We start from the raw sequence: 24,018 nt of genomic DNA, 5'->3' as shown, positions 1-24,018 counted from the left end.
CATACATGGAATTAGTTGCAAAATGAATAGGAAATATAGTCAAGAGTCAAGATGTTGACAATGTTATAAATAATGATTTTTAATTGAAATAATAATTGTGTCCTTCAAACTTTGCTTTCGTCAAAGAATTCTCTATTTGCATCAATTACAGCCTTGCAAACCTTTGGCATTCTAGTTGTCAACTTGTTGAGGTAATCTGAAGAGATTTCACCCCATGCTTCCTGAAACACCTCCCACAAGTTGGATTGGCTTGATGGGCACTTCATACGTACCATATGGTCAAGCTCAATAGGGTTGAGATCCTGTGACTGTGTTAGCTGGCCACTCCATTATAGACAGAATACCAGCTGACTGCTTCTGCCCTAAATAGTTCTTGCATAGTTTGGAGCTGTGCTTTGGGTCATTGTCCTATTGTAGGAGGAAATTGGCTCCAATTAAGTGCCGTCCACAGAGTTTGGCATGGCGTTGCAAAATGGAGTGATAGCCTTCCTTCTTCAAGATCCCTTTTACCCTGTAAAAATCTCCCACTTTATCACCACCAAAGCACCCCCAGACCATCACATTGCCTCCACCATGCTTGACAGATGGCGTCAAGCACTCCTCCAGCATCTTTTTATTTTTTCTGCGTCTCACGAATGTTCTTCTTTGTGATCGAACACCTCAAACTTAGATTTGTCTGTCCATAACACTTTTTTCCAATCTTCCTCTGTCCAGTGTCTGTGTTCTTTTGCCCATCTTAATTTTTTATTTGTATTGGCCAGTCTGACATATGGCTTTTTCTTTGCAACTCTCCCTATAAGGCCAGCATCTCGGAGTCGCCTCTTCACTGTTGATGTTGAGACTGGTACGATTTAATGAAGCTGCCAGTTGAGGACTTGTGAGGCATCTGTTTCTCAAACTAGACACTCTAATGTACTTGTCCTCTTGCTCAGTTGTGCACCGAGGCCTCCCACTCCTCTTTATATTCTGGTTAGAGCCAGGCTGCGCTGTTCTGTGAAGGTAGTAGTACACAGTGTTGTACGAGGTCTTCAGTTTCTTGGCAATTTCTTGCATGGAATAGCGTTCATTTCTCAGAATAAGAATAGACTGACGAGTTTCAAAAGAAAGTTCTTTGTTTCTGGCCATTTTGAGCATGTAATCGAACCCACAAATGCTGATGCTCCAGACACTCAAGTAGTCTAAAGAAGGCCAGTTTTATTGCTTCTTTAATCAGGGCAACAGTTTTTAGCTGTGCTAACATAATTGCAAAAGGGTTTTCGAATTATCAATTAGCCTTTTAAAATGATAAACTTGGATTAGCTAACACAGCGTGCCATTGGAACACAGGAGTGATGGTTGCTGATAATGGGCCTCTGTACGCCTATGTAGGTATTCCATTAAAAATCAGCAGTTTCCAGCTACAATAGTCATTTACAACATTAACAATGTCTACACTGTATTTATGATCAATTTAATATTATTGTAATGGACCAAAAATTGGCTTTTCTTTCAAAAGCAAGGACATTTCTAAGTGACCTCAAACTTTTGAACGGTAGTGTAGATGTAAGGGGTTTCATGGGGGTTATTGCTCAAAATGTTGGGCCTTTCTGGAAGGCCTTAGGTGTGAAAATGTGAATCACACCTCAACAACAACCCATGTAACCCAATTGGACTGTTGGGGGTAGAGATGATGAGGGAGGGGGGAGACCGGATGTTTACATTCACAGAAGAAGAGTGACTTTAAAAAATAGCAATATCATGTACTGTATCCCAGAAATGTTTCCAAGAAATGTTGCTTTATAATTATTTCATCATTGAGAGATAATATTGAGTGAGTTCCAGACATGATAGTGTTTGAAGCTGAGTGGATGCTTCTTTCATGTCCATTCCCTTGGTCATGACATCCCATCTACCTATTCACCTCAGCCTGGAAGACCATTAGGACACATGATGCCCTCTACTGGTTTAAGGCTTCTTGTTTTTGCGGTTCCAATGAACATATCCAAGGTCCTCATTAAAACACGTCGATCACATTTCCTTGGCCACAAGACTAAGATACTGTAATTTTGTGGCTTGGGCTAGATGATTTTGTTGGAGTAGATGACAGAGGTTCCCCACAGTTGCTTTCATATTCTGCTCTTTCTGTTTAAATTGATATGGCGTTTTTCTCATTTAATATATGTATATATTTTAAATATAAGTGGCAGCGGGTTGAGCACAATAGAAGATAGGACTTCTAATGCTGGTCACAGCTTTTATTGTGTTGTTCTTGATATTGCATCATTGACTCATTCAGGAAACATAGGTATGTACGGGTGAGAAAGACTGTTTTAATGAGTGTTGTTAGGAAATATAAACTGACTGTAATGGCTCAGGCCTCATGTTAGTGTAGAGGACCACAGGCAAACACTCTCAACACAAGTCACTATTGTATCTAGATTGCTTAAACTCTTAAATAACTGGACACACACACCCACACCCACACACGTACAGTGCCTTGACTCATTTCATATGTATATGCTGTATTCTACTGTATTTTAGTAAATGCCACTCAGACATTGCTCGTCCTAATATTGATATATTTCTTAATTCCATTAACTTTTAGATGTGTGTGTATTGTTATGAATTGTTCGATACTACTGCACTATTGGAGGTAGGAACACAAGCATTTTGCTATACCCACAATAACATCTGCTAAATATGTGTGTGTCGCCAATACAATTTGATTTGATTTTCAGAAAGTATTGACACCCCTTGACTTTTTCCACATTTTGTTGTGTTAGAGCCTGAATTTTAAATGGATTACATGTAGATGTTTTTGTCACTGGCCTACACAATACCTCATAATGTCAAAGTGGAATTATGTTTTTGAAATGTTTACAAATTAATTAAAAATGAAAAGCTGAAATGTCTGGAGTCAATAAGTATTCAACCCCTTTGTTATGGCAAACCTAATTAAGTTCAGGAGTAACAATGTGCTTAATCAGTCACATAATAAGTTGCATAGACTCACGCTGTGTGCAATAGTGTTTAACATGATTTTTGAATGACGACCTCATCTCTATACTGCACACATACAATTATTGTCACAAGGGTTGTGAAATGGAGACCAAGGCACAGCGGGTAAAGTGCTCATCTTCTTAATTTATTAGAAATAACACTTAAACAAAAGATCCAAACGACGAAACAGTCCCATAAGGTGCACAGACTATACAGGAAATAACCAGCCACAAAACACAAGTCAAACAAATCTCAACTAAATATGGCCTCCAATTAGAGACAACGACAACCAGCTGCCTCTAATTGGAGGTCCTACCAAAAACCCAACATAGAAGTAGAAAACTAGATTTAAACATAGAAATAGAAAACATAGAACCTAAACCAAAAACACCAAAACACACAACACAAACACCCCCTGCCACGCCCTGTCAAACTACAATGACAAATTACCCTTTTTACTGTTCAGGACGTGACAATTATCTATAAGGTCCCTCATTCGAGCAGTGCATTTCAAACACAGATTCAACCACATAGACCAGGGAAGTTTTACAATGCCTTGCAAAGAAGGGCACCTATTGACATTGAATATCCCTTTGAGCATGGTGAAGTTATTGATTACACTTAAGATGGCATATTAATAAACCCAGTCACTACAAACATACAGGCGTCCTTCCTAACTCATTTGTTGAAGAGGAAGGAAACCGCTCAGGGATTTCACCATGAGGCCAATAATGACTTTAAAACAGATACAGAGTATAATGGCTGTGATAGGAGAAAACTGAGGATGGATCAACAACATTGTAGTTGCTCCACATTACTAACCTAATTGACAGAGTAAAAAGAAGAATGTACAGAATCCAAAACATGCATCCTAAAGTAGGCCCTAAAGTAATACTGCAAAAACATTTGTCAAAACATTGACCTTTTTTTCCTGAATACAAAGTGTTATGTTTGGGGCAAATCCGAATAAAACACATTACTGAGTACCATTCTCCATATTTTCAAGCATAGTGGTGGCTGCATCATGTTATGGGTATGCTTGTAATCATTAAGGACTGGGGAGGTTTTCAGGATAAAAAATAAACAGAATGGAGCCAAGCACAGGCAAAATCCAAGAAGAAAATCTGGTTCAGTCTGTTTTCCACCAGACATTGAGAGATTAATTCACCTTTCAGCAGGACAATAACCTAAAACACAAGGACAAATTTACACTGGAGTCGCTTACCAAGAAGACAATTTAGTTATTTTATTTATTTTTATTTCACCTTTATTTAACCAGGTAGGCTAGTTGAGAACAAGTTCTCATTTGCAACTGCGATCTGGCCAAGATAAAGCAAAGCAGTTCGACACATACAACAACACAGAGTTACACATGGAATAAACAAACATACAATCAATAATACAGTAGAAAAATCTATATACAGCATGTGCAAATGAGGTAGGATAAGAGAGGTAAGGCAATAAATAGGCCATGGTGGCGAAGGCTTTACCTGCAGAGACTTGTAGATGACCTGGAGCCAGTGGGTTTGGCGAGGGCCAGCCAGCAAGAGCATACAGGTTGCAGTGGTGGGTAGTATATGGGGCTTTGGTGACAAAACGGATGGCACTGTGATAGACTGCATCCTGTTGAGTAGAGTGTTGAAGGCTATTTTGTAGATGACATCGCCGAAGTCGAGAATCGGTAGGATGGTCAGTTTTACGAGGGTGTGTTTGGCAGCATTTGTGAAGGATGCTTTGTTACGAAATAGGAAGCCGATTCTAGATTTAATTTTGGATTGGAGATGTTTGATGTGAGTCTGGAAGGAGAGTTTACAGTCTAACCAGACACCTAGGTATTTGTAGTTGTCCACATATTCTAAGCCATAACCGTCCAGAGTAGTGATGCTGGACGGGCGGGCAGTTGCGGTCAGCGAACGGTTGAAGAGCATGCATTTAGTTTTACTTGCATTTAAGAGCAATTGGAGGCCACGGAAGGAGAGCTGTATGGCATTGACGCTCATCTGGAGGTTAGTTAACACAGTGTCCAAAGAGGGGCCAGAGGTATACAGAATGGTGTCGTCTGCGTAGAGGTGGATCAGAGAATCACCAGCAGCGAGAGCGACATCATTGATGTATACAGAGAAGAGAGTCGGCCCGAGAATTGAACCCTGTGGCACCCCCATAGAGACTGCCAGAGATCCGAACAACAGGCCCTCCTATTTGACATGGTGAACTCTATCGGAGAAGTAGTTGGTGAACCAAGCGAGGCAATCATTTGAGAAACCAAGGTTGTTGAGTCTGCCAATAAGAATGTTGTGAATGACAGAGTCGATGAATGTTCCTGAGTGGCAGAGTTACAGTTTAGACTTAAATCTACTTGAAAAGGCAAGACCTGAAAATGGTTGTCTAGCAGTGATCTACAACCAATTTGAACGAGCTTGAAGAATATGAAAAATAATAATGAGCAAATGCTGCAAAATCCAGGTGTGGAAAGCTCTTAAAAACTTACTCAGAAAAACTTACAGCTGTAATCACTGTAAAAGGTGGTTCTACAAAGGGATGTGAATACTTAGGTAAATGAGATACTGTATTTCATTTTCAACACATTTGCAAACATTTCTAAAACAGGTTTTTACTTTGCGGGATGAGAAAAATAATCAATTTAATCCATTTTGATTTCAGGCTGTAACACAACAAAATATGGAATAAGTCAAGGGGTATGAATACTTTTTGAAGGCACTGTACTGCATGTTCACAAATGCTCACACACAGGACCCCAGCAGCTATTTTAACTACCAGTGTCTCTGGAACAGCTCGAATAGGGGAAAGCTTTAGCTCAGAAAAAACTGTGAAGAACAACAGTTGTTTTCCATTGACTAATTTAGCTTTGTCTGTTTCTTTTATAATCCCTATAGAAGTAGTGAGCACTGTTTATATTCTGACACCTGATGAAAAGACTAAGTGCAGATCTATTTTAACACCTACTTAAATGATCCAGAGAAAAGACAGAAAATAAATTACACAAATTAAGCAGAATGTTGGGGGCAAATTATATGCTCTGAGAAAGTGGTTAGCGTTGATTCACTGGGCTAATTTATTATAAAGCCTTCCAGCATGTTCCTTCAGTCAAACCCTGTCAGCTTGGCAGACTATAGCTGGCACAGCCACAAAGTCATACAATGTTATTTTAAACCTATCCCTATTCTTAACGACACTGCTAACCCTATTGCTTAACTTTAACCTTTAGTTAAGACTAACAAGCTATTTCTTGTTTTCATGGATTTTCACAATAGCCAGTGTTGACTTTGTAGCTGGCCCATCTAGTGGAAATTGATCAGTTCTGCCTCAAGGACAAGACTCATCCCAATAAACGTCAACCTGCATCAGCTTGCAGCAACAGCAGGCTGAGAGCAGAGAGCTTGCACTCCCATCAGGTATTTCACTCTCATAGACAGGAAGTCTTTCATACAACGGCAACTTCATAACTCAGCAAAAAAACTACCTCAGGTCTTATTCACAGCCCATGTTCACACTTATAGTTCTGGATGAAAAATTGACACTTCCATGATAATTACATCATGAGTTCCAACCAACAGTAGAATCAAACCGTAGCAGAGGTAGTTGTTAGAGTCTTAAAGCACTATTCATGGACAGTTGAAGTCGGAAGTTTGCATACACCTTAGCAAAGTACATTTAAACTCAGTTTCACAATTCCTGACATTTAATCCTAGTAAAAATTGGTAGGTAATAGGTAATAGGTAAGTTAGGATCACCAATTACTTTTAAGAATGTGAAATGTCAGAATAATAGTAGAGAGAATGAATTATTTGAGCTTTTACATTCCCAGTGGGTCAGAAGTTTACATACACTCAATTAGCATTTGGTAGCATTGCCTTTAAATGACGTAACTTGGGTCAAATGTTTCGGGTAGCCTTCCACAAGCTTCCCACAATAAATTGGGTGAATTTTGGCCCATTCCTCCTGACAGAGCTGGTGTAACTGAGTCAGGTTTGTAGGCCTACTTGCTCGCACATGCTTTTTCAGTTCTGTGCACGCATTTTCTATAGGGTGAGGTCAGGGCTTTGTGATGGCCACTCCAATATCTTAACTTTGTTGTCCTTAAGCCATTTTTCCACAACTTTGGAAGTATGCTTGGGGTCATTGGCCATTTGGAAGACCAATTTGCGACCAAGCTTTAACTTCCTGACTGATGTCTTGAGATGTTGCTTCAATATATCCACATCATTTTCCCACCTCATTATGCCATCTATTTTGTGAAGTGCACCAGTCCCTCCTGCAGCAAAGCACCCCCACAACATCATTCTGCCACCCCCGTGCTTTACGGTTGGGATGGTGTTGTTCGGCTTGCAAGCCTCTCCCTTTTTCCTCCAAACATAACGATGGACATTATGGCCAAACAGCTCTATTTTTGTTTCATCAGACCAGAGGACATTTCCCCAGAAAGTACAATCTTTGTCCCCATGTGCAGTTGCAAACCGTAGTCTGGCTTTTTTATGGCGGTTTTGGAGCAGTGGCTTCTTCCTTGCTGAGCGGCCTTTCAGGTTATGTTGATATAGGACTAATTTTACTGTGGATATAAATACTTTTGTACCTGTTTCCTACAGAATCATAACAAGGTCCTTTGCTGTTGTTCTGAAATTGATTTGCACTTTTCGCACCAAAGTACATTCATCTCTAGGAAACAGAACGCGTCTCTTTCCTGAGCGGTATGACGGCAGCGTGGTGCCATGGTGTTTATACTTGCATACTATTGTTTGTACAGATGAACGTGGTACCTTCAGGCGTTTGGAAATTGCTCCCAAGGATGAATCAGACTTGTGGAGGTCTACAATTTTTTTTCTAATGTCTTGGCTGATATCTTTTGATTTTCCCATGATGTCAAGCAAAGTGGCACTGAGTTTGATGGTAGGCCTTGAAATACATACACAGGTACACCTCCAATTGACTCAAATGATGTCAATTAGCCTATCAGAAGCTTCTAAAGCCATGACATAATTTGCTGGAATTTTCCAAGCTGTTTAAAAGCACAGTCAACTTAGTGTATATAAACGTCTGACCCACTGGAATTGTGATACAGTGAATTATAAGTGAAATAATCTGTCTGTAAACAATTGTTGGAATAATGACTTGTGTCATGCACAAAGTAGATGTCCTAACCGACTTGCCAAAACTATAGTTTGTTAAGAAGAATTTTGTGGAGTGGAGGAAAAACGAGTTTTAATGACTCCAACCTAAGTGTATGTAAACTTCCGACTTCAACTGAATGTATGTCTACAGATTTAGATAATAGATATTCACTGTAGTGCAATCAATTTAAAACGGTCTCTCTGTCCTATTCTCACTCTCTTTTAAAGTGATTATCCGAAAGTCAATGTGGGATCCATTGTGACCTGTGAATGTGACCAATAGAAAACAGATTGTTCCTTCAGCCGTGAACGATTACTAACAGCAGATGGGATGCTTATGCTGAACTCCTTGTGGGAATTCAAATTAAACCGTCATTGCTGAAATGCTTTGGCCAAAGTGGCAAGGCATTCTAAAGACCATGTTAACCCTGTGCAGTGCAAATGTTTGTTTTTAGGCAATAGCCACTCAAGTATATGCAACTGGAACAGTATAATCTCAAAGCCGATCCATGGTCATTCCAGCATCTGCATTTTTGTATTTTTTTATTTCACCTTTATTTATTTATTTTATTTTTTATTTAATTTATTTATTTACCTTTATTTATTTTTTATTTCACCTTTCACCAGGTAGGCAAGTTGAGAACAAGTTCTCATTTACAATTGCGACCTGGCCAAGATAAAGCAAGCAGTTTGACACATACAACAACACAGAGTTACACATGGAGTAAAACAAACATACAGTCAATAATATAAGTCTATATACAAAGTGAGCAAATGAGGTGAGATAAGGGAGGTAAAGGCAAAAAAGGCCATGGTGGTGAAGTAAATACAATATAGCAAGTAAAACACTGGAATGGTAGATTTGCAGTGGAAGAAAGTGCAAAGTAGAAATATAAATAATGGGGTGCAAAGGAGCAAAATAAATAAATAAATGAATACAGCAGGGGTAGAGGTAGTTGTTTGGGCTAAATTATAGATGGGCTATGTACAGGTGCAGTGATATGTGAGCTGCTCTGACAGCTGGTGCTTAAAGCTAGTGAGGGAGATAAGTGTTTCCAGTTTTAGAGATTTTATTAGTTCGTTCCAGTCATTGGCAGCAGAGAACTGGAAGGAGAGGTGGCCAAAGGAGGAATTGGCTTTGGGGGTGACCAGAGAGCTATACCTGCAGTAGCGCGTGCTACAGCTTTGTGCTGCTATGGTGACCAGCGAGCTGAGATAAGGGGGAACTTTACCTAGCAGGGTCTTGTAGATGACCTGGAGCAAGTGGGATTGGCGACGAGTATGAAGCGAGGGCCAGCCAACGAGAGCGTACAGGTCGCAGTGGTGGGTAGTACATGGGGCTTTGGTGACAAAACGGATGGCACTGTGATTGTTGCGTCAAAAGATAGGTATTCATATTCAAGGCATTCACATTTTCAACTGATTTCAAAGATAAACCACCAGCAGGGGGCGAAAGAGTGTATGCATTGTGGAACCCATCATTAGCTTGTGTTTCCCTGGGGGAACATATATACTGGTGCACCTTTGTGATAGCAGGTGGTGAAATGTTTGGTGAAAAAGCATTTCACTGGAAGTCCTTCATGGAAGAGGAGACTCTCTTTCATACACATTCAGCTCATTTAGGATCCTGGAGACTCAACCGGTAGGCACATGGACATTGTTGTGTACAATTGTTGCCAGTTGGGTGTTTATTTGTGTTGAGAATTGAGACCAATTGTCTAATTTAGTATATAGTATAATTTAGATAATATGACTACATTGAGATTATGTATTTAATTTGAAATGACCTTACTTGAAGTAATGTATATTTCTTTTTGTGTTTTGCCTTTAACTTGTTGGGGATATGGGGCAGTATTTTCACGGCCGGATAAAAAAAACGTACCCGATTTAAACTGGTTACTACTCTTACCCAAAAACGAGAATATGCATATAATTAGTAGATTTGGATAGAAAACAATCTGAAGTTTCTAAAACTGTTTGAATGGTGTCTGTGAGTATAACAGAACTCATATGGCAGTCAAAACCCTGAGACAAATCCTAACAGGAAGTGGAAATCTGATTTGTGGAATCACTTTCAACACTTTGCCTATGAAACGCACCGTGAGTTAGGATTCATTTAGCACTTCCTAAGGCTTCCACTAGATGTCAACAGTCTTTACAAAGTGGTTTGAGTCTTCTCCGGTAAAATCTGACCGAACGAGAGGCCTGGAAAGTTTGTCATAGAGGGAGGGCCAATACTACTATGATGCGCGTGCCCATGTGTACTCTTTCGTTCCGAAACGTTTAGTAAGACAATGCAATCGTCCGCCTTGAATATTATTAAAGTTCTGATTGAAAAAGGCCCTAAAGATTTATATTATACAACGTTTGACATGTTTGAACGAACGTAAATACATTTTTTTTTGCACATTCGCGAGGACAAGTCCCACGCGCTTCGTACATTATGAGTAGCCTTCGGAACGCGCTAACAAGAAGGAGCTATTGGGACATAAATTATTAACTTTTTCAAACAAAACTACATTTGTTGTGGACCTGGGATTCCTGGAAGTGCCTTCTGATGAAGATAATCAAAGGTAAGTGAATATTTACCATAGTATATTTGATTTTAGATGACTCCAAGATGGCGCTAACCTGTATCGCCTAGCCTATTTTTCTGAGCATAGCACCTCGTTTATTGCAAAGTGTGATTTCCCAGTAAAGTTATTTTTAAATCTGGCAATGCGGTTGCATTCACGAGATGTTAATCTATAATTCTTTGAATGACAATATTATATTTTACCAATGTTTTCGAATAGTAATTTTGTAAATTGTAGCGCTGATCACCGGAAGCATTTGAGGGAAAATATTTTCTGAACATCACGCGCCGATGTAAAATGCTGTTTTTATATATAAATATGAACTTTATCGAACAAAAAATGCATGTTGTGTAACATGATGTCCTAGGAGTGTCATCTGATGAAGATTGTCAAAGGTTAGTGCTGCATTTAGCTGTGTTTTGGGTATTTGTGATGCATGCTAGTTGCTTTGAAAATGGCAGTGTGATTATTTTTGGCAGGGTACTCTCCTAACATAATCTAATGTTTTGCTTTTGCTGTAAAGCCTTTTTGAAATCGGACAACGTGGTTCGATTCAGGAGAGGTGTATCTATAAAATGGTGTTAAATAGTCATATGTTTGAGAAATTGAAGTTATAGCATTTATGAGGTATTTGTATTTCGCGCAACGCGATTCCACTGGCTATTGACTAGGGTGGGACGCAAACGTCCCACGGTTCCCAGACAGGTTAAAGGTTATCAACCTAATTAACTAGCTAACTAATTAACTAAAAAACGAACTGACTAAATAAATAAAAGAAGTCACAAGAAAATTGAGTTGTCCCTTGCGTCCTTCAATCCTTAAAGAGGCCTTTTTCAAGTTTGGGCAAAATAGCTGCAGTGTGAACCATACACAACTTGACAGTTGATAACCGCGTGGCAGTGAAGACAAAAGAATTAACGGCCTGAAGTCAGGAAAGCTGTCATCGCAGAGAGGAGTATTGACTGACATCTCAACATGGCGGAGGAAGCTCTTGGAATAACAGTGAAGGAGCTGAAGCAAAAAAAGATCTTTAGCTAAAAGCACTTTTAACCAAGCAGGGAAACTTCCTCAGCAGAGTCGCAAAGCACATGACAAAAAGACAACTACAAGAGGAGTTCAAGAAGCTCAAGTCAGAGGCGAGGATGGTCAGTGAGACAAATGACGAGTACAGGGCTGGCCTTCTGGCAGACATTGAAGCTGGAACCGATGAGGGTGAAGAAGCTGAACTGAGCAAGGAGAAGCAGACTGAACTTGAGAAGACGTTCCAAGAATGCGAAGCACGATTGGATGAGGTCAGGGAGATGGTCCAGTCCAATCTATGGCCTAGATACGGCGAAAATGAGGTGAAGTCTGCAATGCATGAAGCCGAGACAGCCTGTGATGGAGTTGCTCAGATAGATACCTGTTACCGCTGTAAACAGAGATGGCTTTGAGCTACGGTGGGACAGTGCGAAAACACAAGTCCAAAATGCAATCGCAAGCCTAGCAGAGTGGGAGATGTGGATTCCGGTGGCAGAAAAGGAAAGGCTGGGAGGGAGAGTGAAGGATCTAAAGGCATTCGGCAACAACCTTGAAGCAAGGAGGGCAGGATTTCTCACAGCACAAAGAATTGCAGAAGAGGAGAGAGACAGAGGGAGAGTGCCGCAAGTGCCCATGCCAGTTCCACAACCGACACTGAGGATAAAGCCAATCTGTCTACCCAGGTTCAGTGGTTACAAAAGGAATTTCCATCGATGGAGAAGAGACTGGGAGAGTCTGCAAAAGCAGGGGGAACCAACAGGCTCAGTTGAGGTAAAGAGGATCCAACTCATTGACAGTATAGATGAGAGGATATGCAGAGGCCTCCGTTTGTCTTCTTACAACACTGCTGAGGACATGTTCAGGGTGCTGGAGAACAGATATGGAAACAAGTCTACAATTGCCTTGGAGATAATGGAGGATCTGGAGAAAATTCCTGCTTTAAGGGCAAATCAGCCTAGGAAAGTTATCGACATGATCCAAACTATAGAGAAGGCCCTATAGAGAAGGCCCTGGATGACCTCATGGAGCTTGGAAACACAGGAGCCATCAACAACCCTCTAGTGATCAGATCCATAGAAAGTAAGTTACCTGACAACATCAAGAGAGAGTAGCTTGTCTTCATGGTTAATCCGAGGAATAATGTCACACCAGACAATCACTTTGAGAACCTTATTAAATTCCTGAACACAAGAGGAAATTATTGAAAAACTGGAGCAGCTGGTAGTGAGTGAAAGGCCAGAAAATAAAAATGCTTGTATGGAGAGGAAATATGCGTCCACGCGGTCCACAACGAAAGGTGGCTGTGTTGTGTGTGTGGAGATGAAAAGCACAGAGAAAACATATTCTTTTGCAAGCGTTTCAAGGAACTGAAGCTGTAGAAAAGCTGGGGGCCTGCAAGAGGTGCTTAGTCTGTCATGGAGAAGATGATGAATGCAAAGAGACATACCTGTGCAGGAACAGAAACTGTAAAAAAGACCACCATTTCTTTCTATGCCTGAAGGGAGACTTCAAGAGGAGTGACTCAGAAAGAAGACAATTCAATGTGAGAAGGCATACGCGGACAGAGGAGCAGGAGGAATTTGTATCTAAACTCTCCCCTGAGATGGCGGAAAAATTCAAGAGAGCGTTCACCAACATCACCGCAAAGACAAACTGTGTTGAAAAGATCCAGCTTGGAGAGATTGTGTCAAGTGCAGTAGAAGAATTGCCAGTTATTCTAATGCTGCTCGAGGTAACTGCCAATGCAGGACAAAAAATTTGAACCCTGATCGACTTGGCATCGGACACAAATTATATCACCCACAGAGCTGTCAGGAGATTAAATCTTCGGAGTGAAAACATCACTTTAGTCGTCCATGGAGTTGGGGGGATGGCCATGAAGGTTAACCTCTTGACGGTCGCCTAGGATAGGGGGCGCTACAGCGATTTTTGAAAAACATTCGTGCCCATTTTAAACGGCCTCCTACTCAAACTCAGAAGCTAGGATATGCATATAATTAATACTTGTGGATAGAAAACACCCTAAAGTTTCTAAAACTGTTTGAATGGTGTCTGTGAGTATAACAGAACTCATATGGCAGTCAAAACCCCGAGACCGATCGTAACAGGATGTGGAATTCTGAATTGCGGACTCAACTTCATCACTTTGCCTATAAATCACACCATGAGCAATGGTTCATTGAGCACTTCCTATTGCTTCCACTAGATGTCCCCAGTCTTTATAAAGTGGTTTGAGTCTCCTACTGTGAAAACTGACAGAATGAGAGGCTGTGGAAAGTGGTCACATGAGGAGGGCCATCACCATTATCACGCAGGCGCCCCTGGCTACCCTCCCCTTTCGAAACGTTTAGAAAGACAATGCAATCGTCCCCCTTCAATCTTATTGGAGCTCTGGTTGAAAAAGGCCCTAAAGATTTATGTTATACAACGTTTGACATGTTTGAAAAAACCTAATTTAAAAAAAAAAAGCATTTTATTGAAAGAGGAGTCCCGCGGCCGATGGAACTTTTGGAGCAGCCTTCAGAACGCGCTAACAAGAACAAGCTATTGGGACGTAAAGGATTAACTTTTTCGAACGAAAATACATTTGTTGTGGACCTGGGATTCCTGGAAGTGCTTTCTGATGAAGATAATCAAAGGTAAGGGATTATTGACAATAGTATACAAGAGTAGATTTGATATGCGATTGTTCCAAGATGGCGCTGACCTGTAACGGTAGCCTATTTTTCTGAGTATCGCGTCCCCTTTTATCGCAAAGTGTGATTACCCAGTAAAGTTATTTTTAAATCTGGCATTGCAGGTGCTTTCAAGAGATGCTAATCTATAAATCTTAGAATGACAATATTACATTTTAAAAATGTTTTCGAATAGTAATTTAGTAAATTGTAGCACTGTTTCACCGGACGCATTTGAGGGAAAATAGTTAGTCAACGTTACACGCCGATGTAAAATGCTGTTTTTATATATAAATATGAACTTTATCGAACAAAAGAATGCATGTATTGTGTAACATGATGTCCTAGGAGTGTCATCTGATGAAGATTGTCAAAGGTTAGTGCTGCATTTAGCTGTTTTTTGGTTATTTGTGATGCATGTGGTTGGTCGGAAAATGGCTATGTGGCTACTTTTACGATATACTCCTCTAACATAATCTAATGTTTTGCTTTTGCTGTAAAGCCTTTTTGAAATCGGACAACGTGGTTCGATTCAGGAGAGGTGTATCTATAAAACGATATAACATAGTCCTATATTTAAAAAAAAATAATAATACATTTTCTTATGCTAATGGCGATAGGATTTTTCGCTGGAGCCCGACCAGGGGTTAAGACCAGAAGATATCTCCTCAGGGTGAGGGTCAAAATGCCTAGAGGCACAGAAAGAGCCCATGAGCTTGTCTGCTATGGTTTGAATTAAATTGCCAACATCCACAGAGTCATCAAACCTGAGCAACTGAAGAAGTTCTTCCCAGAAGTCAGTCTAGGAGATCTGAGGAGACCGGAGAGCATTGAGCTACTGATAAGCCACCGCGAAGGAAGACTTGCTCCGCAAAGAATGAAGGTGATTGGAGACCTTGTCTTATGGGAGAGCCCGCTAGGAAAGATTGTTGGTGGAGCACATCCAGATCTGTTTGAAGAAGTCGATATGGCCGCGCACAGGTCTGGAATGCACTTTGCTCGATCCATGAGAGCAACCGCTGTCAAGTATCAAGAGAACTAAAACACGAGTTCACAGCTGAAACCAAAAGCACAGTTGCTCGCAGAGAGTTCTTGGATTGGTGGAAATGGGATAGCATTGGAGCAGCTTGCGAACCGAAGTGTGGAGGATGCCGGTGCGGCAATTGTCAACCAGGAGGCAAGGAAATGACTCTGAGTGAGGAAAGGGGGCTGGAGATCATAAGGAAAGGCCTCACCTACATCAAAGCAGATGCTCACAGCGATGAACCGCACTGGGACACAAAATACCCCTGGACTCAAGATCCAAGTTCCCTTCCCTACAACAGGAGTGGGGTTGAAGCCACCTTCTTAACCTCTATGGGCTATGTGGGACGCAAGCATCCCACCCCTGGTACACCCAATCAACAACAGGTGAAATATCAAGAGTGGCAAATTTGAAAACAATTAAATGTCATAATTCAAATTTCTCAAACATACAACTATCTTACAACCTTTGAAAGATAAACATCTCCTTAATCTAACCACGTTGTCCGATTTCAAAAAGGCTTTACGGCAAAAGCATAAAGTTAGATTATGTTAGGAGAGTACATTGACAATAGCTGTGTGTGATGTTTTGTCAATTCAAAGACAGGCGTCACCAAAAGCATTAAACCAGCTAAAATGATGCACTAACCTTTGACAATCTCCATCAGATGACACTCCTAGGACATTATGTTAGACAATGCATGCATTTTTTGTTCTATCAAGTTCATATTTATATCCAAAAACAGCATTTTACTATGGCGTTGATGTTGAGGAAATCGTTTCCCTCCAATAACCGCCAGTCAAGCAGCACAAAAAATTAAATAATTACTATTCGAAAACATTGGTAAAATATTATATTGTCATTCAAAGAATTATAGATTTACATCTCTTGAACGCAACCGGATTGCCAGATTTAAAAATAACCTTACTGGGAAATCACACTTTGCAATAATCTGAGCACTGCGCCCAGAAAAATACGCTTTGCGATACAGACTAACCGCCATGTTGGAGAGATCGAAAATACTATGTAAATAATCCATTACCTTTGATTCTCTTCATCAGATGTCACTTCCAGGAATCCCAGGTCCATAACAAATGTAGTTTTGTTCGAAAAAGCTCATAATTTATGTCCAAAAAGCTCCGTGTTGTTAGCACATGATCTATGCCAGCCGGACTTCTCGTCATGAACGAGGGGAAAAAAAATATTTACGTTCGTTTAAACGTTGTATAGCATAAATCATTAGTGCCTTTTTTAACCAGAACATGAATAATATTCAAGGCGGACGTTTGCATTCTCTTTTAAAACGTTTTGGAACGAGAGTACCCAAACATGAACTCGCGCGCCAGAGTCTAATCGGCCACCACCGTTCCAAGGCTCTTGTTCGTTCAGTTCTCACAGTATAAGACTCAAAACACTTTCTAAAGACTGGTGACATCTAGTGGAAGCCATAGGAAGTGCTCAACAATTAATAAGCCCCTGTGTGTTTCAATGGCATTGGCTTAAAGGTAATTCAACACATCAGGTATCCACTTCCTGTCAGAATTTGTCTCAGGGTTTTGACTGCCATATGAGTTCTGTTATACTTACAGACACCATTCAAACAGTTTTAGAAAATTCTGAGTGTTTTCTATCCAAACCTGAACAATAATATGCATATTCTAGCTTCTGAGTTGGTGTAGGAGGCAGTTAAAAATGGGCACATATTTTTTTCAAAATTCTCAATACTGCCCCCTAGCCCCAAGAGGTTTTAAGAACAGAAAAACAACTCAAAAAAGAGCCAGAGTGGAAAATAGCATACACAGCTCAAGTACATGAAATGGTGGAGAGAAGAGCAGCAAAGAAACTCACCAAAGAGATGATCGCCAGCTGGAAAGGACCAGTATGGTATGTCAGCCACTTAGTGGTGCCAAACCCACACTCTGTCACAACACCTGTGCGACTGGTATGGAACAGCAGCCAGAAGTTTAAAGGGGTCAGCATGAATGACCTGCTGCTGAAAGGGCCTGATGTCCTCAATCCCATCCGAGCAGTACTACTCAGGTTCAGAAGAGGTGTCCATGCTGCTCTTGGCGACATCAGGAAGATGTACAATTCGGTGTGGTTAGAAAACCTGGAGATGCATCTCCACAGATTTCTCTGGAGAAACACTGAAGAGGAAGAGATTGAAGAGTATGCCATCACCAGAGTCAACATTGGTGATCGACCAGCAGGGTGCATTGCACAACTGGCCATGAGTGAGACAGCAAAACTGCCCATGTTCGCTCACCTGGAGGAGGAACATAGGCATCCTCTTCAAGGATCCTATGTCGATGACATCCTGACTTCCCATAATGACTTACAAAAGCTGGACAAGGACACCAAAATAGTTGAAGAGATCCTGAGGACAGGCGGATTCTTCCTCAAACCCTGGGTCCGGTCAGGCCAAAGTGGGAGGCAGGAGATCGTACCAGGAGAACAAGGAGCGGTGTCAGGCACAGTACTTATTCTCCCAAACCAATGAGGAAAGGAGACAATAAAGCCCTTGGAGTTGGATACCTTGTTGAAGAGGACAAACTGTACCTTATGACTTCAATCAATTTCTCAAAGAGGAAAAAGAAGATGAGAGTCGGACAAAATCTTCTTGAAGAAGAGGTGAGAGGGAAAACTCCAAACCCACTGACGAGAAGAGAACTGCTAAGCCAAGTAGCTATCCTGTATGACCCAATAGGCCTCATCGCACCTGCCAAACAAAAGGGCGCCATTCTTGTCAGAAAGGCGTTTCAAGAAGCTGGAGGCAAAACTCCGACCCGAAACACATGGGACAAACCTCTGTCTGAACAATTGAGAGAAGAAGCCATCAAACTGTTTGAGGAGTCTTGGCCAAATCACCTTCCACAGAAGCCTCACACCAGTCAACTGGATTGGTAAACCTTGGGGAATAACATTCTCTGACGGAAGGGAGAAGAGCTATGGAGCCGTAGTGTACTTCAGATGGGAAACCGAGCAAGGCATCCAAGTCAGGTTGGTTGAGTCCAAAGCAAAACTCACACCTTTGGACCAAAAGGGGGAGGCAGTGAAAGCTGAAATCTGCGGTGCTGTCTGCACAGCACGACTTCGAAAGTACATTGAAAAACACAGTCGTATAGAAATTGAACGATGGCTCCATCTGCTGGACAGTCAAACTGTGGTGGGAGCTATCCAGAGAGACAGTTATGGGTATCAATCTTTCTTCGTAGAGTTGGAGAGATCCAGAAATCCACATCCGTCGAAGACTGGTGGTGGATCCCAGGAGGCCTGAACAGTGCTGACATAAGAGGGGCAGCCCCGGAAGACCTCCAAGAAGATTCCATGTGGCAGAATGGACCAGCGTTCCTGCGGCAACCTGTGGAAGAGTGGCCACAGAAGTCAGCCAAAGAAATTGCAGCTCATGCCAAGGAAGGCATAAACAAACTTCAAAGGAAATATTTATCTGCAGCACTGACCAGAGCGCAGGCCAAGAGAAACAAGAATGATGTACTTCCTGAAGTGGGAGTTCAGAAGGAAAGTCAGAGTGATGCACAGCAAAGCAGGCAAAATAACCCAGATGAACCTAAGACTAAGATCCGAAGACCACCAGCTGGCTCTGCAGTAACAAAACTGATTGACATCAAGAAATTCAGCAGCCTGACCAGGCTGATCCGAAACACTGCCTGGGTTTGGAGAGCTGCAACGAAATGGAAAGAAGTGTTGACCAAGAATTCAGCCTCAGATAAACCAAAGTGGGAGGAAATCTTTTCAACAAACTGGAAGTCCAGAGGCAAACAAGCTGTACTCACTGTTGGGGAGTGTGAAGATGCACTAAGAGACCTGTTCCTTGCAGCTCAAGAAGGTATAACCTTTCAAGACACCACTCTCAACAGACTCGCTGTTTACAGAGATGAAGAGACTGGGCTCTTGGTTTGTCGAGACTGCTGTACCAATTCTACCATATGAGGCATGGATATCCACTCTCCTAGCTCAAGAGGCCCATGATGCAAACCATGAAGAAATAGCAGGTACACTCCTCCGGATGAGGAAGAAAGCCTGGGTGATAAAAGGCCGGAAGCTGGCTAAAAAGAGAGTTGACAACTGTGTGGTGTGCAGAAAGGCTAGGGCCAGAAAGTGCCAACAGATCATGAATGACCTTCCACCTGAGCGTATAACACCAGCCAGACCATTTGAGTACACAACAGTGGACTTATTTGGACCATATGAAGTCAAAGACGAGGTGAGAAAGGTCAAGCTCAAGGTGTGGGGAATTGTCTTCTGCTGTATGGCATCCAGAGCTATACACACAGATGTTGTCAGTAACCAGTCAACTGGCTTCTTACTGGCCTACCAAAGATTCACGGCACTGAGAGGGCATGCAAAGAAACTGTGGTCAGATCCTGGAAAGAACTTTGTGGGTGCCAGACCTGCCCTCAAAGAGCTCTACCACTTCCTGGATCAACAAATTACATCTGAGCTTGAAAATGAAGCTTCAAAGCATGGAACAGAGTGGAGCTGGAAGATCCACCCAGCAGACTCCCCTCACAGGAATGGTGCTGCAGAAGCAGCTGTTCGCACTGTGAAGTGGGCCTTGCACAATATGAGAGGAGAAGGACTCTTCAGATGGAGTGAGTTTCAAACATTTATGTTCATGGCTGCTAACCTTGCCAATGAAAGGCCCATAGATGCCAGGACTCAGAGCCGGGAGGACTGCATAGAATACATCAGCCCTAATTCTCTTCTGCTTGGAAGGACTGGACCTAGGGGAGACTTAGGAAGCTTTGAGTTTGAAGACTACTCCTAAAAACGGTTAAGAGTCATTCAAGTGGAAGTTAACTGGTTCTGGAGGAAGTGGAGTCAGTTGGCTGGACCTAACCTGTTTGAGGAGTAAGTGGCACACAAAGCAGCAAAACGTGGCCGTTGGAGACGTCGTCTGGCTTGCAGACCAGAACGCTTTGAGGAGTCAGTATAAGCTTGGTATGGTCGTCAATGTCAACGCTGACAAGGAGGGCATTGTGAGAGATGCAAATATACGAACCTTCCCAAGTTATCCCATCTCAACTTTGAAGCATGTTCATGGAGACAAAGCAAAGAAACGTTCAACCAAAATCCCTGCTACAATTCTTCACAGGGACGTCAGGCGTTTGGTTGTGTTATTACCTGTATTACCTGTAGAAGATGAAGCCGATGTGACCTCCTTGGGTTCAAGAGCCAGGAGATCAAGTGGGAGGTGTTGCGTCAAAAGACAGGTATTCATATTCAAGGCATTCACATTTTCAACTGATTTCAAAGATAAAACACCAGCAGGGGGCGAAAGAGTGTATGCATTGTGGAACCCATCATTAGCTTGTGTTTCCCTGGGGAACATATATACTGGTGCACCTTTGTGATAGCAGGTGGTGAAAAAGCATTTCACTGGAAGACCTTCATGGAAGAGGAGACTCTCATTCATACACATTCAGCTCATTTAGGATTCTGGAGACTCAACCGGTAGGCACATGGACATTGTTGTGTAAAATTGTTGCCAGTTAGGTGTTTATTTGTGTTGAGAATTGAGACCAATTGTCTAATTTAGTATAGAGTATAATTTAGATAATATGACTACATTGAGATTATGCATTTAATTTGAAATGACCTTACTTGAAGTAATGTATATTTATTTTTGTGTTTTGCCTTTTAAAGGTTATCAACCTAATCAACTAGCTAACTAATTAACTAAAAAACGAACTAACTGACTAAATAAATAAAAGAAGCCAGAAGAAAATTGAGTTGTCTCTTGCGTCCTTCAGTCCTTAAAGAGGCCTTTTTCAAGTTTGGGCAAAGAGCTGCAGTGTGAACCATACACAACTTGACAGTGATAGACTGCATCCAATTTATTGAGTAGGGTATTGGAGGTTATTTTCTAAATGACATCGCCGGAGTCGAGGATTGGTAGGATGGTCAGTTTTACGAGGGAATGTTTGGCAGCATGAGTGAAAGATGCTTTGTTGCGAAATAGGAAGCCAATTATAGATTTTACTTTGGATTGGAGATGTTTGATGTGAGTCTGGAAGGAGAGTTTACAGTCTAACCAGACACCTAGGTATTTGTAGTTGTCCACATATTCTAAGTCAGAACCGTCCAGAGTAGTGATGCTGGACGGGCGGGCAGGTGCAGGCAGCAATCGGTTGAAGAGCATGCATTTAGTTTTACTTGTATTTAAGAGCAGATGGAGGCCACGGAAGGAGAGTTGTATGGCATTGAAGCTCGTCTGGAGGGTAGTTAACCTGTTAGGGCTAGGGGGCAGTATTGACACGGCTGGATAAAAAACATACCCGATTTAATCTGGTTACTACTCCTGCCCAGTAACTAGAATATGCATATAATTATTGGCTTTGGATAGAAAAAACCCTAAAGTTTCTAAAACTGTTTGAATGGTGTCTGTGAGTATAACAGAACTCATATGGCAGGCAAAAACCTGAGAAGATTTCATGCAGGAAGTGGCCTGTCTGACAAGGTGTCGTTCTTCTTGTCTCTGTTTATTGAAGAGTGAGGATCTTAGCTATAACGTGACACTTCCTACGGCTGCCATAGGCTCTCAGAAGGCGGCAAAATGCTGAATCGTGGCTTTGCAGGCTCTGGCTGAAAAAAAGTAGCGCGTTTGGGTAGTGGCTGGTTACAGTACTGTGAGACTCAGGCTCGTGCCCGCGTCGACCGAAAGCTTTGTTTTCTTTCCTCTGTTTAGCTAAATGGACATTCCCGGTCGGAATATTATCGCTTTTTTTACGAGAAAAGTGGCATAAAAATGGATTTTAAACAGCGGTTGACATGCTTCGAAGTACGGTAATGGAATATTTAGGTTTTTTTTGTCACGAATTGCGCCATGCGCTCGACCCTGATTTACCATTTCGGATAGTTTCTGGAACGCACGAACAAAACGCCGTTATTTGGATATAACGATGGATTATTTTGGACCAAACCAACATTTGTTATTGAAGTAGCAGTCCTGGGAGTGCATTCTGACGAAGACAACAAAAGGTAATCAAACTTTTGTAATAGTAAATCTGATTTTGGTGAAGGCTAAACTTGCCGGGTGTCTAAATAGCTAGCCCGTGATGGCTGGGCTATGTACTTAGAATATTGCAAAATGTGCTTTCACCAAAAAGCTATTTTAAAATCGGACATATCGAGTGCATAGAGGAGTTCTGTATCTATAATTCTTAAAATAATTGTTATGCTTTTTGTGAACGTTTATCGTTTATCGTGAGTAATTTAGTAAATTGTTAGTAAATTCCCCGGAAGTTTGCTAGTTCTGAACGTCACATGCTAATGTAAAAGCTGGTTTTTGATATAAATATGAACTTGATTGAACAAAACATGCATGTATTGTATAACATAATGTCCTAGGGTTGTCATCTGATGAAGATCATCAAAGGTTAGTGCTGCATTTAGCTGTGGTTTGGGTTTTTGTGACATTATATGCTAGCTTGAAAAATGGGTGTCTGATTATTTCTGTCTGGGTAGTCTGCTGACATAATCTAATGTTTTTCTTTCGTTGTAAAGCCTTTTTGAAATCGGACAGTGTGGTTAGATTAACGAGAGTCTTGTCTTTAAATAGCTGTAAAATAGTAATATGTTTGAGAAATTGAAGTAATAGCATTTCTAAGGTATTTGAAAATCGCGCCACTGGATTAGACTGGCTGTTGCGTAGGTGGGACGAATTCGTCCCGCCTAGCCCAGAGAGGTTAACTTCTATGGGCTAGGTGGGACGTTAGCATCCCACTCTATTCAACAGCCAGTGGAATCACGTGGAGCGAAATACAAATACCTCAAAAATGCAATATTTTAAATATTTCAAACATACGACTGTTTTACACCATTTGAAAGATAAGACTCTCGTTAATCTAACCACATTGTCCGATTTCAAAAAGGCTGTACAGCGAAAGCAAAACATTAGATTATGTTAGGAGAGTACATAGACACAAATAACCACACAGCCATTTTTCAAGCAAGCATATATGTCACAAAAACCCAAAACACAGCTAAATGCAGCACTAACCTTTGATCTTCATCAGATGACACTCCTAGGACATTATGTTATACAATACATGCATATTTTCTTAAATCAAGTTCATATTTATATCAAAAAACAGCTTTTTACATTAGCATGTGATGTTCAGAACTAGCATACCCACCGAAAACGTCCGGTGAATTTACTAAATTACTCATGATAAACGTTGACAAAATACATAACAATTATTTTAAGAATTATAGATACAGAACTCCTTTATGCAATCGCTATGTCAGATTTTAAAATAGCTTTTCGGCGAAAGCACATTTTGCAATATTCTGAGTACATAGCTCAGCCATCACGGCTAGCTAATTTGACACCCGCCAAGTTCGGGGCAACCTAAACCCAGAATTACTATTAGAAAAATTGGATTACCTTTGCTGTTCTTTGTCAGAATGCACTCCCAGGACTGCTACTTCCACAACAATGTCAGGAATACCGTTTCCTAAGTCTGTTTTCTGCCTGAGCTGACTGTTTTTTGTTTTGGAGTCTGTTTCCTAAGGTTCCTGAATGCACCCTGCCTGGTTGCCAGGCGACGAAGCTAGGCGGGAGAACTCTTGATTACCCGCACCTGCATCTCATC

The sequence above is a fragment of the Salmo salar genome, chromosome ssa10, assembly GCF_905237065.1.
Source record: "Salmo salar chromosome ssa10, Ssal_v3.1, whole genome shotgun sequence".
Taxonomy (NCBI): domain Eukaryota; kingdom Metazoa; phylum Chordata; class Actinopteri; order Salmoniformes; family Salmonidae; genus Salmo; species Salmo salar.
This window is presented reverse-complemented; position numbering follows the sequence as displayed.